This window comes from Schistocerca gregaria, chromosome 3 (genome assembly GCF_023897955.1).
Source record: "Schistocerca gregaria isolate iqSchGreg1 chromosome 3, iqSchGreg1.2, whole genome shotgun sequence".
Taxonomy (NCBI): domain Eukaryota; kingdom Metazoa; phylum Arthropoda; class Insecta; order Orthoptera; family Acrididae; genus Schistocerca; species Schistocerca gregaria.
In genome coordinates this window covers 20,780,589-20,799,545 of record NC_064922.1, presented here as the reverse complement: position 1 = coordinate 20,799,545, position 18,957 = coordinate 20,780,589, and the positions used below count along the sequence as shown (strand labels likewise).

Sequence of the window (18,957 nt, the reverse complement as noted above, 5' to 3'; positions counted from 1 at the left end):
CAAGCTTCCTGTGTTCGCACCTATATCACCTGTGCTTTCGTTGTCAGAGACAGACTATCGCAAAACATACAACTCACTCCATGAATTGATTGCTACGGCATCTGTTATCAGCAGTCACAACCAGCAACACCAGTAGCAGCCGACTGCACGCAAAGAATGGGAACGTGCAGTGGGATTTACGTGAAATCGGCGCAATTGTGGATGCTAATCGTTCGCTTGTATCTGCCTACACAACTCTGCCGGTTGGGAATTATTCCACTTGCATCGCAAGGTGCGCATGTAGGTGTGTTAAAAATTCTGGAGGCGCTGGGTATCGATCCCAGTACCTCTCGCACGCTAAGCGAGCGCTCTACCATCTGAGCTACGCCCACCCCCCAGATAACTAGTAGTGCTACATACAGTCATATCAACGTCACAGACCCTTGCACTCCCATTATTCCGCAGACAAACACTGCTCTCTATGTATCAGTGAGGGTGTCTTTCAGGTTTCGTGCATTCTGTATCGAATCGTAGTTGGCCACAATGAAAGTGGCACGCATAACGTCGAAAATAGAGTTCAGACACCGCTCTGAGTAAGACGAACGTGTTGTCCACCTCTAGACTTCAATGACGTTAAGCCGTGATACCTAAGACAGATCTGCACTCGATGACACCACGATAACAGCCGGTCCCCACACTTACATCTGGCTCTCCTTATGACAGTATACATCATATCAGTCTGTGACGCTGGTTTTGCAACTTCTTGCGTGCGTTTATGTTCGCTGCGACCAACACTTACCATGCACTGACCACAAAACATGGAGGAGCCGGGGCTTGAAACCGAGACCGTTCACACGCTAAGCGAACGATCTGCCAACTGAGCTACAGCTACACACACGACCAAGCCTGGCTATTCTCCATTCTTTGCGACTCTGATGTGCACGGACACGATGGTTGGTTGGTTTGTAGCGGCGAAGGTACCAGAATACAAAGGCGCGGACACGTTCGTATACACAAGAGTTCCAAGTAGTTTCGATGCTCTGGTATTACGAATGCAAATTCCGTCTGTTTTGAACGTCTTAAATTGAAAGGGCGGTCACAAATTGGTCCATTTCACTCCTTGTCCACAATCACACAGCACCTGAGGTAACAAGCACATCTCAAGCCCCATTGTGCTCTCCATTGTTCATGCCAACTCAGTGCCTCGCTCTTTGCTACTGTGTCAAACTCTTGTCGTCCAACTGCAAAACACTGGGACACAACAAGTTTCCGCTTCCCCTTTGCACTGATCGTACTACGAAACGCTCCCCAAACTTGGCAATCACCCATGCAGATGACTTTTCCGACTTTACACGACGCTCAGGCAACGCTCACGCTAGTGACAGCCTTATTTATAGTTCGACGTCGCGCCAAAGCGAATGAGCACATTTCGCCTACGGCTTAGGCCGCTCTTCTAGTGTGGCTGCCCTGTGTCTGCAGGCAGCGAGGGGCTGCAAGCTTTCTGTGTTCGCACCTATATCACCTGTGCTTTCGTTGTCAGAGACAGACTATCGCAAAACATACAACTCACTCCATGAATTGATTGCTACGGCATCTGTTATCAGCAGTCACAACCAGCAACACCAGTAGCAGCCGACTGCACGCAAAGAATGGGAACGTGCAGTGGGATTTACGTGAAATCGGCGCAATTGTGGATGCTAATCGTTCGCTTGTATCTGCCTACACAACTCTGCCGGTTGGGAATTATTCCACTTGCATCGCAAGGTGCGCATGTAGGTGTGTTAAAAATTCTGGAGGCGCTGGGTATCGATCCCAGTACCTCTCGCACGCTAAGCGAGCGCTCTACCATCTGAGCTACGCCCACCCCACAGATAACTAGTAGTGCTACATACAGTCATATCAACGTCACAGACCCTTGCACTCCCATTATTCCGCAGACAAACACTGCTCTCTATGTATCAGTGAGGGTGTCTTTCAGGTTTCGTGCATTCTGTATCGAATCGTAGTTGGCCACAATGAAAGTGGCACGCATAACGTCGAAAATAGAGTTCAGACACCGCTCTGAGTAAGACGAACGTGTTGTCCACCTCTAGACTTCAATGACGTTAAGCCGTGATACCTAAGACAGATCTGCACTCGATGACACCACGATAACAGCCGGTCCCCACACTTACATCTTGCTCTCCTTATGACAGTATACATCATATCAGTCTGTGACGCTGGTTTTGCAACTTCTTGCGTGCGTTTATGTTCGCTGCGACCAACACTTACCATGCACTGACCACAAAACATGGAGGAGCCGGGGCTTGAAACCGAGACCGTTCACACGCTAAGCGAACGATCTGCCAACTGAGCTACAGCTACACACACGACCAAGCCTGGCTATTCTCCATTCTTTGCGACTCTGATGTGCACGGACACGATGGTTGGTTGGTTTGTAGCGGCGAAGGTACCAGAATACAAAGGCGCGGACACGTTCATATACACAAGAGTTCCAAGTAGTTTCGATGCTCTGGTATTACGAATGCAAATTCCGTCTGTTTTGAACGTCTTAAATTGAAAGGGCGGTCACAAATTGGTCCATTTCACTCCTTGTCCACAATCACACAGCACCTGAGGTAACAAGCACATCTCAAGCCCCATTGTGCTCTCCATTGTTCATGCCAACTCAGTGCCTCGCTCTTTGCTACTGTGTCAAACTCTTGTCGTCCAACTGCAAAACACTGGGACACAACAAGTTTCCGCTTCCCCTTTGCACTGATCGTACTACGAAACGCTCCCCAAACTTGGCAATCACCCATGCAGATGACTTTTCCGACTTTACACGACGCTCACGCAACGCTCACGCTAGTGACAGCCTTATTTATAGTTCGACGTCGCGCCAAAGCGAATGAGCACATTTCGCCTACGGCTTAGGCCGCTCTTCTAGTGTGGCTGCCCTGTGTCTGCAGGCAGCGAGGGGCTGCAAGCTTCCTGTGTTCGCACCTATATCACCTGTGCTTCCTTGTCAGAGACAGACTATCGCAAAACATACAACTCACTCCATGAATTGATTGCTACGGCATCTGTTATCAGCAGTCACAACCAGCAACACCAGTAGCAGCCGACTGCACGCAAAGAATGGGAACGTGCAGTGGGATTTACGTGAAATCGGCGCAATTGTGGATGCTAATCGTTCGCTTGTATCTGCCTACACACCTCTGCCGGTTGGGAATTATTCCACTTGCATCGCAAGGTGCGCATGTAGGTGTGTTAAAAATTCTGGAGGCGCTGGGTATCGATCCCAGTACCTCTCGCACGCTAAGCGAGCGCTCTACCATCTGAGCTACGCCCACCCCCCCGATAACTAGTAGTGCTACATACAGTCATATCAACGTCACAGACCCTTGCACTCCCATTGTTCCGCAGACAAACACTACTCTCTATGTATCAGTGAGGGTGTCTTTCAGGTTTCGTGCATTCTGTATCGAATCGTAGTTGGCCACAATGAAAGTGGCACGCATAACGTCGAAAATAGAGTTCAGACACCGCTCTGAGTAAGACGAACGTGTTGTCCACCTCTAGACTTCAATGACGTTAAGCCGTGATACCTAAGACAGATCTGCACTCGATGACACCACGATAACAGCCGGTCCCCACACTTACATCTTGCTCTCCTTATGACAGTATACATCATATCAGTCTGTGACGCTGGTTTTGCAACTTCTTGCGTGCGTTTATGTTCGCTGCGACCAACACTTACCATGCACTGACCACAAAACATGGAGGAGCCGGGGCTTGAAACCGAGACCGTTCACACGCTAAGCGAACGATCTGCCAAATGAGCTACAGCTACACACACGACCAAGCCTGGCTATTCTCCATTCTTTGCGACTCTGATGTGCACGGACACGATGGTTGGTTGGTTTGTAACGGCGAAGGTACCAGAATACAAAGGCGCGGACACGTTCATATACACAAGAGTTCCAAGTAGTTTCGATGCTCTGGTATTACGAATGCAAATTCCGTCTGTTTTGATCGTCTTAAATTGAAAGGGCGGTCACAAATTGGTCCATTTCACTCCTTGTCCACAATCACACAGCACCTGAGGTAACAAGCACATCTCAAGCCCCATTGTGCTCTCCATTGTTCATGCCAACTCAGTGCCTCGCTCTTTGCTACTGTGTCAAACTCTTGTCGTCCAACTGCAAAACACTGGGACACAACAAGTTTCCGCTTCCCCTTTGCACTGATCGTACTACGAAACGCTCCCCAAACTTGGCAATCACCCATGCAGATGACTTTTCCGACTTTACACGACGCTCAGGCAACGCTCACGCTAGTGACAGCCTTATTTATAGTTCGACGTCGCGCCAAAGCGAATGAGCACATTTCGCCTACGGCTTAGGCCGCTCTTCTAGTGTGGCTGCCCTGTGTCTGCAGGCAGCGAGGGGCTGCAAGCTTCCTGTGTTCGCACCTATATCACCTGTGCTTTCGTTGTCAGAGACAGACTATCGCAAAACATACAACTCACTCCATGAATTGATTGCTACGGCATCTGTTATCAGCAGTCACAACCAGCAACACCAGTAGCAGCCGACTGCACGCAAAGAATGGGAACGTGCAGTGGGATTTACGTGAAATCGGCGCAATTGTGGATGCTAATCGTTCGCTTGTATCTGCCTACACAACTCTGCCGGTTGGGAATTATTCCACTTGCATCGCAAGGTGCGCATGTAGGTGTGTTAAAAATTCTGGAGGCGCTGGGTATCGATCCCAGTACCTCTCGCACGCTAAGCGAGCGCTCTACCATCTGAGCTACGCCCACCCCCCAGATAACTAGTAGTGCTACATACAGTCATATCAACGTCACAGACCCTTGCACTCCCATTATTCCGCAGACAAACACTGCTCTCTATGTATCAGTGAGGGTGTCTTTCAGGTTTCGTGCATTCTGTATCGAATCGTAGTTGGCCACAATGAAAGTGGCACGCATAACGTCGAAAATAGAGTTCAGACACCGCTCTGAGTAAGACGAACGTGTTGTCCACCTCTAGACTTCAATGACGTTAAGCCGTGATACCTAAGACAGATCTGCACTCGATGACACCACGATAACAGCCGGTCCCCACACTTACATCTGGCTCTCCTTATGACAGTATACATCATATCAGTCTGTGACGCTGGTTTTGCAACTTCTTGCGTGCGTTTATGTTCGCTGCGACCAACACTTACCATGCACTGACCACAAAACATGGAGGAGCCGGGGCTTGAAACCGAGACCGTTCACACGCTAAGCGAACGATCTGCCAACTGAGCTACAGCTACACACACGACCAAGCCTGGCTATTCTCCATTCTTTGCGACTCTGATGTGCACGGACACGATGGTTGGTTGGTTTGTAGCGGCGAAGGTACCAGAATACAAAGGCGCGGACACGTTCGTATACACAAGAGTTCCAAGTAGTTTCGATGCTCTGGTATTACGAATGCAAATTCCGTCTGTTTTGAACGTCTTAAATTGAAAGGGCGGTCACAAATTGGTCCATTTCACTCCTTGTCCACAATCACACAGCACCTGAGGTAACAAGCACATCTCAAGCCCCATTGTGCTCTCCATTGTTCATGCCAACTCAGTGCCTCGCTCTTTGCTACTGTGTCAAACTCTTGTCGTCCAACTGCAAAACACTGGGACACAACAAGTTTCCGCTTCCCCTTTGCACTGATCGTACTACGAAACGCTCCCCAAACTTGGCAATCACCCATGCAGATGACTTTTCCGACTTTACACGACGCTCACGCTAGTGACAGCCTTATTTATAGTTCGACGTCGCGCCAAAGCGAATGAGCACATTTCGCCTACGGCTTAGGCCGCTCTTCTAGTGTGGCTGCCCTGTGTCTGCAGGCAGCGAGGGGCTGCAAGCTTCCTGTGTTCGCACCTATATCACCTGTGCTTTCGTTGTCAGAGACAGACTATCGCAAAACATACAACTCACTCCATGAATTGATTGCTACGGCATCTGTTATCAGCAGTCACAACCAGCAACACCAGTAGCAGCCGACTGCACGCAAAGAATGGGAACGTGCAGTGGGATTTACGTGAAATCGGCGCAATTGTGGATGCTAATCGTTCGCTTGTATCTGCCTACACACCTCTGCCGGTTGGGAATTATTCCACTTGCATGGCAAGGTGCGCATGTAGGTGTGTTAAAAATTCTGGAGGCGCTGGGTATCGATCCCAGTACCTCTCGCACGCTAAGCGAGCGCTCTACCATCTGAGCTACGCCCACCCCCCCGATAACTAGTAGTGCTACATACAGTCATATCAACGTCACAGACCCTTGCACTCCCATTATTCCGCAGACAAACACTACTCTCTATGTATCAGTGAGGGTGTCTTTCAGGTTTCGTGCATTCTGTATCGAATCGTAGTTGGCCACAATGAAAGTGGCACGCATAACGTCGAAAATAGAGTTCAGACACCGCTCTGAGTAAGACGAACGTGTTGTCCACCTCTAGACTTCAATGACGTTAAGCCGTGATACCTAAGACAGATCTGCACTCGATGACACCACGATAACAGCCGGTCCCCACACTTACATCTTGCTCTCCTTATGACAGTATACATCATATCAGTCTGTGACGCTGGTTTTGCAACTTCTTGCGTGCGTTTATGTTCGCTGCGACCAACACTTGCCATGCACTGACCACAAAACATGGAGGAGCCGGGGCTTAAAACCGAGACCGTTCACACGCTAAGCGAACGATCTGCCAACTGAGCTACAGCTACACACACGACCAAGCCTGGCTATTCTCCATTCTTTGCGACTCTGATGTGCACGGACACGATGGTTGGTTGGTTTGTAGCGGCGAAGGTACCAGAATACAAAGGCACGGACACGTTCGTATACACAAGAGTTCCAAGTAGTTTCGATGCTCTGGTATTACGAATGCAAATTCCGTCTGTTTTGAACGTCTTAAATTGAAAGGGCGGTCACAAATTGGTCCATCTCACTCCTTGTCCACAATCACACAGCACCTGAGGTAACAAGCACATCTCAAGCCCCATTGTGCTCTCCATTGTTCATGCCAACTCAGTGCCTCGCTCTTTGCTACTGTGTCAAACTCTTGTCGTCCAATTGCAAAACACTGGGACACAACAAGTTTCCGCTTCCCCTTTGCACTGATCGTACTACGAAACGCTCCCCAAACTTGGCAATCACCCATGCAGATGACTTTTCCGACTTTACACGACGCTCACGCAACGCTCACGCTAGTGACAGCCTTATTTATAGTTCGACGTCGCGCCAAAGCGAATGAGCACATTTCGCCTACGGCTTAGGCCGCTCTTCTAGTGTGGCTGCCCTGTGTCTGCAGGCAGCGAGGGGCTGCAAGCTTCCTGTGTTCGCACCTATATCACCTGTGCTTTCGTTGTCAGAGACAGACTATCGCAAAACATACAACTCACTCCATGAATTGATTGCTACGGCATCTGTTATCAGCAGTCACAACCAGCAACACCAGTAGCAGCCGACTGCACGCAAAGAATGGGAACGTGCAGTGGGATTTACGTGAAATCGGCGCAATTGTGGATGCTAATCGTTCGCTTGTATCTGCCTACACACCTCTGCCGGTTGGGAATTATTCCACTTGCATGGCAAGGTGCGCATGTAGGTGTGTTAAAAATTCTGGAGGCGCTGGGTATCGATCCCAGTACCTCTCGCACGCTAAGCGAGCGCTCTACCATCTGAGCTACGCCCACCCCTCCCGATAACTAGTAGTGCTACATACAGTCATATCAACGTCACAGACCCTTGCACTCCCATTATTCCGCAGACAAACACTGCTCTCTATGTATCAGTGAGGGTGTCTTTCAGGTTTCGTGCATTCTGTATCGAATCGTAGTTGGCCACAATGAAAGTGGCACGCATAACGTCGAAAATAGAGTTCAGACACCGCTCTGAGTAAGACGAACGTGTTGTCCACCTCTAGACTTCAATGACGTTAAGCCGTGATACCTAAGACAGATCTGCACTCGATGACACCACGATAACAGCCGGTCCCCACACTTACATCTTGCTCTCCTTATGACAGTATACATCATATCAGTCTGTGACGCTGGTTTTGCAACTTCTTGCGTGCGTTTATGTTCGCTGCGACCAACACTTGCCATGCACTGACCACAAAACATGGAGGAGCCGGGGCTTGAAACCGAGACCGTTCACACGCTAAGCGAACGATCTGCCAACTGAGCTACAGCTACACACACGACCAAGCCTGGCTATTCTCCATTCTTTGCGACTCTGATGTGCACGGACACGATGGTTGGTTGGTTTGTAGCGGCGAAGGTACCAGAATACAAAGGCGCGGACACGTTCGTATACACAAGAGTTCCAAGTAGTTTCGATGCTCTGGTATTACGAATGCAAATTCCGTCTGTTTTGAACGTCTTAAATTGAAAGGGCGGTCACAAATTGGTCCATTTCACTCCTTGTCCACAATCACACAGCACCTGAGGTAACAAGCACATCTCAAGCCCCATTGTGCTCTCCATTGTTCATGCCAACTCAGTGCCTCGCTCTTTGCTACTGTGTCAAACTCTTGTCGTCCAACTGCAAAACACTGGGACACAACAAGTTTCCGCTTCCCCTTTGCACTGATCGTACTACGAAACGCTCCCCAAACTTGACAATCACCCATGCAGATGACTTTTCCGACTTTACACGACGCTCACGCTAGTGACAGCCTTATTTATAGTTCGACGTCGCGCCAAAGCGAATGAGCACATTTCGCCTACGGCTTAGGCCGCTCTTCTAGTGTGGCTGCCCTGTGTCTGCAGGCAGCGAGGGGCTGCAAGCTTCCTGTGTTCGCACCTATATCACCTGTGCTTTCGTTGTCAGAGACAGACTATCGCAAAACATACAACTCACTCCATGAATTGATTGCTACGGCATCTGTTATCAGCAGTCACAACCAGCAACACCAGTAGCAGCCGACTGCACGCAAAGAATGGGAACGTGCAGTGGGATTTACGTGAAATCGGCGCAATTGTGGATGCTAATCGTTCGCTTGTATCTGCCTACACACCTCTGCCGGTTGGGAATTATTCCACTTGCATCGCAAGGTGCGCATGTAGGTGTGTTAAAAATTCTGGAGGCGCTGGGTATCGATCCCAGTACCTCTCGCACGCTAAGCGAGCGCTCTACCATCTGAGCTACGCCCACGCCCCCGATAACTAGTAGTGCTACATACAGTCATCTCAACGTCACAGACCCTTGCACTCCCATTATTCCGCAGACAAACACTACTCTCTATGTATCAGTGAGGGTGTCTTTCAGGTTTCGTGCATTCTGTATCGAATCGTAGTTGGACACAATGAAAGTGGCACGCATTACGTCGAAAATAGAGTTCAGACACCGCTCTGAGTAAGACGAACGTGTTGTCCACCTCTAGACTTCAATGACGTTAAGCCGTGACACCTAAGACAGATCTGCACTCGATGACACCACGATAACAGCCGGTCCCCACACTTACATCTTGCTCTCCTTATGACAGTATACATCATATCAGTCTGTGACGCTGGTTTTGCAACTTCTTGCGTGCGTTTATGTTCGCTGCGACCAACACTTGCCATGCACTGACCACAAAACATGGAGGAGCCGGGGCTTAAAACCGAGACCGTTCACACGCTAAGCGAACGATCTGCCAACTGAGCTACAGCTACACACACGACCAAGCCTGGCTATTCTCCATTCTTTGCGACTCTGATGTGCACGGACACGATGGTTGGTTGGTTTGTAGCGGCGAAGGTACCAGAATACAAAGGCGCGGACACGTTCGTATACACAAGAGTTCCAAGTAGTTTCGATGCTCTGGTATTACGAATGCAAATTCCGTCTGTTTTGAACGTCTTAAATTGAAAGGGCGGTCACAAATTGGTCCATCTCACTCCTTGTCCACAATCACACAGCACCTGAGGTAACAAGCACATCTCAAGCCCCATTGTGCTCTCCATTGTTCATGCCAACTCAGTGCCTCGCTCTTTGCTACTGTGTCAAACTCTTGTCGTCCAACTGCAAAACACTGGGACACAACAAGTTTCCGCTTCCCCTTTGCACTGATCGTACTACGAAACGCTCCCCAAACTTGGCAATCACCCATGCAGATGACTTTTCCGACTTTACACGACGCTCACGCAACGCTCACGCTAGTGACAGCCTTATTTATAGTTCGACGTCGCGCCAAAGCGAATGAGCACATTTCGCCTACGGCTTAGGCCGCTCTTCTAGTGTGGCTGCCCTGTGTCTGCAGGCAGCGAGGGGCTGCAAGCTTCCTGTGTTCGCACCTATATCACCTGTGCTTTCGTTGTCAGAGACAGACTATCGCAAAACATACAACTCACTCCATGAATTGATTGCTACGGCATCTGTTATCAGCAGTCACAACCAGCAACACCAGTAGCAGCCGACTGCACGCAAAGAATGGGAACGTGCAGTGGGATTTACGTGAAATCGGAGCAATTGTGGATGCTAATCGTTCGCTTGTATCTGCCTACACACCTCTGCCGGTTGGGAATTATTCCACTTGCATGGCAAGGTGCGCATGTAGGTGTGTTAAAAATTCTGGAGGCGCTGGGTATCGATCCCAGTACCTCTCGCACGCTAAGCGAGCGCTCTACCATCTGAGCTACGCCCACCCCCCCGATAACTAGTAGTGCTACATACAGTCATATCAACGTCACAGACCCTTGCACTCCCATTATTCCGCAGACAAACACTACTCTCTATGTATCAGTGAGGGTGTCTTTCAGGTTTCGTGCATTCTGTATCGAATCGTAGTTGGCCACAATGAAAGTGGCACGCATAACGTCGAAAATAGAGTTCAGACACCGCTCTGAGTAAGACGAACGTGTTGTCCACCTCTAGACTTCAATGACGTTAAGCCGTGATACCTAAGACAGATCTGCACTCGATGACACCACGATAACAGCCGGTCCCCACACTTACATCTTGCTCTCCTTATGACAGTATACATCATATCAGTCTGTGACGCTGGTTTTGCAACTTCTTGCGTGCGTTTATGTTCGCTGCGACCAACACTTGCCATGCACTGACCACAAAACATGGAGGAGCCGGGGCTTAAAACCGAGACCGTTCACACGCTAAGCGAACGATCTGCCAACTGAGCTACAGCTACACACACGACCAAGCCTGGCTATTCTCCATTCTTTGCGACTCTGATGTGCACGGACACGATGGTTGGTTGGTTTGTAGCGGCGAAGGTACCAGAATACAAAGGCGCGGACACGTTCGTATACACAAGAGTTCCAAGTAGTTTCGATGCTCTGGTATTACGAATGCAAATTCCGTCTGTTTTGAACGTCTTAAATTGAAAGGGCGGTCACAAATTGGTCCATCTCACTCCTTGTCCACAATCACACAGCACCTGAGGTAACAAGCACATCTCAAGCCCCATTGTGCTCTCCATTGTTCATGCCAACTCAGTGCCTCGCTCTTTGCTACTGTGTCAAACTCTTGTCGTCCAACTGCAAAACACTGGGACACAACAAGTTTCCGCTTCCCCTTTGCACTGATCGTACTACGAAACGCTCCCCAAACTTGGCAATCACCCATGCAGATGACTTTTCCGACTTTACACGACGCTCAGGCAACGCTCACGCTAGTGACAGCCTTATTTATAGTTCGACGTCGCGCCAAAGCGAATGAGCACATTTCGCCTACGGCTTAGGCCGCTCTTCTAGTGTGGCTGCCCTGTGTCTGCAGGCAGCGAGGGGCTGCAAGCTTCCTGTGTTCGCACCTATATCACCTGTGCTTTCGTTGTCAGAGACAGACTATCGCAAAACATACAACTCACTCCATGAATTGATTTGTTATCAGCAGTCACAACCAGCAACACCAGTAGCAGCCGACTGCACGCAAAGAATGGGAACGTGCAGTGGGATTTACGTGAAATCGGCGCAATTGTGGATGCTAATCGTTCGCTTGTATCTGCCTACACACCTCTGCCGGTTGGGAATTATTCCACTTGCATGGCAAGGTGCGCATGTAGGTGTGTTAAAAATTCTGGAGGCGCTGGGTATCGATCCCAGTACCTCTCGCACGCTAAGCGAGCGCTCTACCATCTGAGCTACGCCCACCCCCCCGATAACTAGTAGTGCTACATACAGTCATATCAACGTCACAGCCCCTTGCACTCCCATTATTCCGCAAACACTACTCTCTATGTATCAGTGAGGGTGTCTTTCAGGTTTCGTGCATTCTGTATCGAATCGTAGTTGGCCACAATGAAAGTGGCACGCATAACGTCGAAAATAGAGTTCAGACACCGCTCTGAGTAAGACGAACGTGTTGTCCACCTCTAGACTTCAATGACGTTAAGCCGTGATACCTAAGACAGATCTGCACTCGATGACACCACGATAACAGCCGGTCCCCACACTTACATCTTGCTCTCCTTATGACAGTATCATCATATCAGTCTGTGACGCTGGTTTTGCAACTTCTTGCGTGCGTTTATGTTCGCTGCGACCAACACTTGCCATGCACTGACCACAAAACATGGAGGAGCCGGGGCTTAAAACCGAGACCGTTCACACGCTAAGTGAACGATCTGCCAACTGAGCTACAGCTACACACACGACCTAGCCTGGCTATTCTCCATTCTTTGCGACTCTGATGTGCACGGACACGATGGTTGGTTGGTTTGTAGCGGCGAAGGTACCAGAATACAAAGGCGCGGACACGTTCATATACACAAGAGTTCCAAGTAGTTTCGATGCTCTGGTATTACGAATGCAAATTCCGTCTGTTTTGAACGTCTTAAATTGAAAGGGCGGTCACAAATTGGTCCATTTCACTCCTTGTCCACAATCACACAGCACCTGAGGTAACAAGCACATCTCAAGCCCCATTGTGCTCTCCATTGTTCATGCCAACTCAGTGCCTCGCTCTTTGCTACTGTGTGAAACTCTTGTCGTCCAACTGCAAAACACTGGGACACAACAAGTTTCCACTTCCCCTTTGCACTGATCGTACTACGAAACGCTCCCCAAACTTGGCAATCGCCCATGCAGATGACTTTTCCGACTTTACACGACGCTCAGGCAACGCTCACGCTAGTGACAGCCTTATTTATAGTTCGACGTCGCGCCAAAGCGAATGAGCACATTTCGCCTACGGCTTAGGCCGCTCTTCTAGTGTGGCTGCCCTGTGTCTGCAGGCAGCGAGGGGCTGCAAGCTTCCTGTGTTCGCACCTATATCACCTGTGCTTTCGTTGTCAGAGACAGACTATCGCAAAACATACAACTCACTCCATGAATTGATTGCTACGGCATCTGTTATCAGCAGTCACAACCAGCAACACCAGTAGCAGCCGACTGCACGCAAAGAAAGGGAACGTGCAGTGGGATTTACGTGAAATCGGCGCAATTGTGGATGCTAATCGTTCGCTTGTATCTGCCTACACACCTCTGCCGGTTGGGAATTATTCCACTTGCATGGCAAGGTGCGCATGTAGGTGTGTTAAAAATTCTGGAGGCGCTGGGTATCGATCCCAGTACCTCTCGCACGCTAAGCGAGCGCTCTACCATCTGAGCTACGCCCACCCCCCCCCCCCCCGATAGCTAGTAGTGCTACATACAGTCATATCAACGTCACAGACCCTTGCACTCCCATTATTCCGCAGACAAACACTACTCTCTATGTATCAGTGAGGGTGTCTTTCAGGTTTCGTGCATTCTGTATCGAATCGTAGTTGGCCACAATGAAAGTGGCACGCATAACGTCGAAAATAGAGTTCAGACACCGCTCTGAGTAAGACGAACGTGTTGTCCACCTCTAGACTTCAATGACGTTAAGCCGTGATACCTAAGACAGATCTGCACTCGATGACACCACGATAACAGCCGGTCCCCACACTTACATCTTGCTCTCCTTATGACAGTATCATCATATCAGTCTGTGACGCTGGTTTTGCAACTTCTTGCGTGCGTTTATGTTCGCTGCGACCAACACTTGCCATGCACTGACCACAAAACATGGAGGAGCCGGGGCTTAAAACCGAGACCGTTCACACGCTAAGTGAACGATCTGCCAACTGAGCTACAGCTACACACACGACCTAGCCTGGCTATTCTCCATTCTTTGCGACTCTGATGTGCACGGACACGATGGTTGGTTGGTTTGTAGCGGCGAAGGTACCAGAATACAAAGGCGCGGACACGTTCATATACACAAGAGTTCCAAGTAGTTTCGATGCTCTGGTATTACGAATGCAAATTCCGTCTGTTTTGAACGTCTTAAATTGAAAGGGCGGTCACAAATTGGTCCATTTCACTCCTTGTCCACAATCACACAGCACCTGAGGTAACAAGCACATCTCAAGCCCCATTGTGCTCTCCATTGTTCATGCCAACTCAGTGCCTCGCTCTTTGCTACTGTGTGAAACTCTTGTCGTCCAACTGCAAAACACTGGGACACAACAAGTTTCCACTTCCCCTTTGCACTGATCGTACTACGAAACGCTCCCCAAACTTGGCAATCGCCCATGCAGATGACTTTTCCGACTTTACACGACGCTCAGGCAACGCTCACGCTAGTGACAGCCTTATTTATAGTTCGACGTCGCGCCAAAGCGAATGAGCACATTTCGCCTACGGCTTAGGCCGCTCTTCTAGTGTGGCTGCCCTGTGTCTGCAGGCAGCGAGGCGCTGCAAGCTTCCTGTGTTCGCACCTATATCACCTGTGCTTTCGTTGTCAGAGACAGACTATCGCAAAACATACAACTCACTCCATGAATTGATTGCTACGGCATCTGTTATCAGCAGTCACAACCAGCAACACCAGTAGCAGCCGACTGCACGCAAAGAATGGGAACGTGCAGTGGGATTTACGTGAAATCGGCGCAATTGTGGATGCTAATCGTTCGCTTGTATCTGCCTACACACCTCTGCCGGTTGGGAATTATTCCACTTGCATGGCAAGGTGCGCATGTAGGTGTGTTAAAAATTCTGGAGGCGCTGGGTATCGATCCCACTACCTCTCGCACGCTAAGCGAGCGCTCTACCATCTGAGCTACGCCCACCCCCCCGATAACTAGTAGTGCTACATACAGTCATATCAACGTCACAGACCCTTGCACTCCCATTATTCCGCAGACAAACACTGCTCTCTATGTATCAGTGAGGGTGTCTTTCAGGTTTCGTGCATTCTGTATCGAATCGTAGTTGGCCACAATGAAAGTGGCACGCATAACGTCGAAAATAGAGTTCAGACACCGCTCTGAGTAAGACGAACGTGTTGTCCACCTCTAGACTTCAATGACGTTAAGCCGTGATACCTAAGACAGATCTGCACTCGATGACACCACGATAACAGCCGGTCCCCACACTTACATCTTGCTCTCCTTATGACAGTATACATCATATCAGTCTGTGACGCTGGTTTTGCAACTTCTTGCGTGCGTTTATGTTCGCTGCGACCAACACTTACCATGCACTGACCACAAAACATGGAGGAGCCGGGGCTTGAAACCGAGACCGTTCACACGCTAAGCGAACGATCTGCCAACTGAGCTACAGCTACACACACGACCAAGCCTGGCTATTCTCCATTCTTTGCGACTCTGATGTGCACGGACACGATGGTTGGTTGGTTTGTAGCGGCGAAGGTACCAGAATACAAAGGCGCGGACACGTTCATATACACAAGAGTTCCAAGTAGTTTCGATGCTCTGGTATTACGAATGCAAATTCCGTCTGTTTTGAACGTCTTAAATTGAAAGGGCGGTCACAAATTGGTCCATTTCACTCCTTGTCCACAATCACACAGCACCTGAGGTAACAAGCACATCTCAAGCCCCATTGTGCTCTCCATTGTTCATGCCAACTCAGTGCCTCGCTCTTTGCTACTGTGTCAAACTCTTGTCGTCCAACTGCAAAACACTGGGGCACAACAAGTTTCCGCTTCCCCTTTGCACTGATCGTACTACGAAACGCTCCCCAAACTTGGCAATCACCCATGCAGATGACTTTTCCGACTTTACACGACGCTCAGGCAACGCTCACGCTAGTGACAGCCTTATTTATAGTTCGACGTCGCGCCAAAGCGAATGAGCACATTTCGCCTACGGCTTAGGCCGCTCTTCTAGTGTGGCTGCCCTGTGTCTGCAGGCAGCGAGGGGCTGCAAGCTTCCTGTGTTCGCACCTATATCACCTGTGCTTTCGTTGTCAGAGACAGACTATCGCAAAACATACAACTCACTCCATGAATTGATTGCTACGGCATCTGTTATCAGCAGTCACAACCAGCAACACCAGTAGCAGCCGACTGCACGCAAAGAATGGGAACGTGCAGTGGGATTTACGTGAAATCGGCGCAATTGTGGATGCTAATCGTTCGCTTGTATCTGCCTACACACCTCTGCCGGTTGGGAATTATTCCACTTGCATCGCAAGGTGCGCATGTAGGTGTGTTAAAAATTCTGGAGGCGCTGGGTATCGATCCCAGTACCTCTCGCACGCTAAGCGAGCGCTCTACCATCTGAGCTACGCCCACCCCCCCCCCCCCGATAACTAGTAGTAGTGCTACATACAGTCATATCAACGTCACAGACCCTTGCACTCCCATTATTCCGCAGACAAACACTACTCTCTATGTATCAGTGAGGGTGTCTTTCAGGTTTCGTGCATTCTGTATCGAATCGTAGTTGGCCACAATGAAAGTGGCACGCATAACGTCGAAAATAGAGTCCAGACACCGCTCTGAGTAAGACGAACGTGTTGTCCACCTCTAGACTTCAATGACGTTAAGCCGTGATACCTAAGACAGATCTGCACTCGATGACACCACGATAACAGCCGGTCCCCACACTTACATCTTGCTCTCCTTATGACAGTATACATCATATCAGTCTGTGACGCTGGTTTTGCAACTTCTTGCGTGCGTTTATGTTCGCTGCGACCAACACTTACCATGCACTGACCACAAAACATGGAGGAGCCGGGGCTTGAAACCGAGACCGTTCACACGCTAAGCGAACGATCTGCCAACTGAGCTACAGCTACACACACGACCAAGCCTGGCTATTCTCCATTCTTTGCGACTCTGATGTGCACGGACACGATGGTTGGTTGGTTTGTAGCGGCGAAGGTACCAGAATACAAAGGCGCGGACACGTTCACATACACAAGAGTTCCAAGTAGTTTCGATGCTCTGGTATTACGAATGCAAATTCCGTCTGTTTTGAACGTCTTAAATTGAAAGGGCGGTCACAAATTGGTCCATTTCACTCCTTGTCCACAATCACACAGCACCTGAGGTAACAAGCACATCTCAAGCCCCATTGTGCTCTCCATTGTTCATGCCAACTCAGTGCCTCGCTCTTTGCTACTGTGTCAAACTCTTGTCGTCCAACTGCAAAACACTGGGACACAACAAGGTTCCGCTTCCCCTTTGCACTGATCGTACTACGAAACGCTCCCCAAACTTGGCAATCACCCATGCAGATGACTTTTCCGACTTTACACGACGCTCACGCAACGCTCACGCTAGTGACAGCCTTATTTATAGTTCGACGTCGCGCCAAAGCGAATGAGCACATTTCGCCTACGGCTTAGGCCGCTCTTCTAGTGTGGCTGCCCTGTGTCTGCAGGCAGCGAGGGGCTGCAAGCTTCCTGTGTTCGCACCTATATCACCTGTGCTTTCGTTGTCAGAGACAGACTATCGCAAAACATACAACTCACTCCATGAATTGATTGCTACGGCATCTGTTATCAGCAGTCACAACCAGCAACACCAGTAGCAGCCGACTGCACGCAAAGAATGGGAACGTGCAGTGGGATTTACGTGAAATCGGCGCAATTGTGGATGCTAATCGTTCGCTTGTATCTGCCTACACACCTCTGCCGGTTGGGAATTATTCCACTTGCATCGCAAGGTGCGCATGTAGGTGTGTTAAAAATTCTGGAGGCACTGGGTATCGATCCCAGTACCTCTCGCACGCTAAGCGAGCGCTCTACCATCTGAGCTACGCCCACCCCCCGATAACTAGTAGTGCTACATACAGTCATATCAACGTCACAGACCCTTGCACTCCCATTATTCCGCAGACAAACACTACTCTCTATGTGTCAGTGAGGGTGTCTTTCAGGTTTCGTGCATTCTGTATCGAATCGTAGTTGGCCACAATGAAAGTGGCACGCATAACGTCGAAAATAGAGTTCAGACACCGCTCTGAGTAAGACGAACGTGTTGTCCACCTCTAGACTTCAATGACGTTAAGCCGTGATACCTAAGACAGATCTGCACTCGATGACACCACGATAACAGCCGGTCCCCACACTTACATCTTGCTCTCCTTATGACAGTATACATCATATCAGTCTGTGACGCTGGTTTTGCAACTTCTTGCGTGCGTTTATGTTCGCTGCGACCAACACTTACCATGCACTGACCACAAAACATGGAGGAGCCGGGGCTTGAAACCGAGACCGTTCACACGCTAAGCGAACGATCTGCCAACTGAGCTACAGCTACACACACGACCAAGCCTGGCTATTCTCCATTCTTTGCGACTCTGATGTGCACGGACACGATGGTTGGTTGGTTTGTAGCGGCGAAGGTACCAGAATACAAAGGCGCGGACACGTTCACATACACAAGAGTTCCAAGTAGTTTCGATGCTCTGGTATTACGAATGCAAATTCCGTCTGTTTTGAACGTCTTAAATTGAAAGGGCGGTCACAAATTGGTCCATTTCACTCCTTGTCCACAATCACACAGCACCTGAGGTAACAAGCACATCTCAAGCCCCATTGTGCTCTCCATTGTTCATGCCAACTCAGTGCCTCGCTCTTTGGTACTGTGTCAAACTCTTGTCGTCCAACTGCAAAACACTGGGACACAACAAGTTTCCGCTTCCCCTTTGCACTGATCGTACTACGAAACGCTCCCCAAACTTGGCAATCACCCATGCAGATGAC

At 49.5% G+C, this 18,957-nt stretch overlaps 12 non-coding genes across 12 annotated transcripts; all 12 read right to left on the bottom strand.

The window, feature by feature from the left end:
* Positions 1-298: 298 nt before the first annotated feature.
* Trnaa-agc (transfer RNA alanine (anticodon AGC)) lies at positions 299-372 on the bottom strand. The gene has a single exon. It is a non-coding gene; the product is annotated as a tRNA-Ala (tRNA).
* A 1,398-nt stretch (positions 373-1,770) lies between these two features.
* Positions 1,771-1,844, bottom strand: Trnaa-agc (transfer RNA alanine (anticodon AGC)). The gene has a single exon. It is a non-coding gene; the product is annotated as a tRNA-Ala (tRNA).
* Positions 1,845-3,241: 1,397 nt separating this feature from the next.
* On the bottom strand, positions 3,242-3,315 carry Trnaa-agc (transfer RNA alanine (anticodon AGC)). Its single transcript has one exon. It is a non-coding gene; the product is annotated as a tRNA-Ala (tRNA).
* Positions 3,316-4,713: 1,398 nt separating this feature from the next.
* Positions 4,714-4,787, bottom strand: Trnaa-agc (transfer RNA alanine (anticodon AGC)). Its single transcript has one exon. It is a non-coding gene; the product is annotated as a tRNA-Ala (tRNA).
* A 1,387-nt stretch (positions 4,788-6,174) lies between these two features.
* Positions 6,175-6,248, bottom strand: Trnaa-agc (transfer RNA alanine (anticodon AGC)). The gene has a single exon. It is a non-coding gene; the product is annotated as a tRNA-Ala (tRNA).
* Positions 6,249-7,646: 1,398 nt separating this feature from the next.
* Positions 7,647-7,720, bottom strand: Trnaa-agc (transfer RNA alanine (anticodon AGC)). The gene has a single exon. It is a non-coding gene; the product is annotated as a tRNA-Ala (tRNA).
* Positions 7,721-9,108: 1,388 nt separating this feature from the next.
* Trnaa-agc (transfer RNA alanine (anticodon AGC)) lies at positions 9,109-9,181 on the bottom strand. Its single transcript has one exon. It is a non-coding gene; the product is annotated as a tRNA-Ala (tRNA).
* Positions 9,182-10,580: 1,399 nt separating this feature from the next.
* On the bottom strand, positions 10,581-10,654 carry Trnaa-agc (transfer RNA alanine (anticodon AGC)). Its single transcript has one exon. It is a non-coding gene; the product is annotated as a tRNA-Ala (tRNA).
* A 1,387-nt stretch (positions 10,655-12,041) lies between these two features.
* On the bottom strand, positions 12,042-12,115 carry Trnaa-agc (transfer RNA alanine (anticodon AGC)). Its single transcript has one exon. It is a non-coding gene; the product is annotated as a tRNA-Ala (tRNA).
* Positions 12,116-13,508: 1,393 nt separating this feature from the next.
* Positions 13,509-13,582, bottom strand: Trnaa-agc (transfer RNA alanine (anticodon AGC)). Its single transcript has one exon. It is a non-coding gene; the product is annotated as a tRNA-Ala (tRNA).
* A 2,876-nt stretch (positions 13,583-16,458) lies between these two features.
* On the bottom strand, positions 16,459-16,532 carry Trnaa-agc (transfer RNA alanine (anticodon AGC)). Its single transcript has one exon. It is a non-coding gene; the product is annotated as a tRNA-Ala (tRNA).
* A 1,407-nt stretch (positions 16,533-17,939) lies between these two features.
* Positions 17,940-18,013, bottom strand: Trnaa-agc (transfer RNA alanine (anticodon AGC)). The gene has a single exon. It is a non-coding gene; the product is annotated as a tRNA-Ala (tRNA).
* Positions 18,014-18,957: the final 944 nt, after the last annotated feature.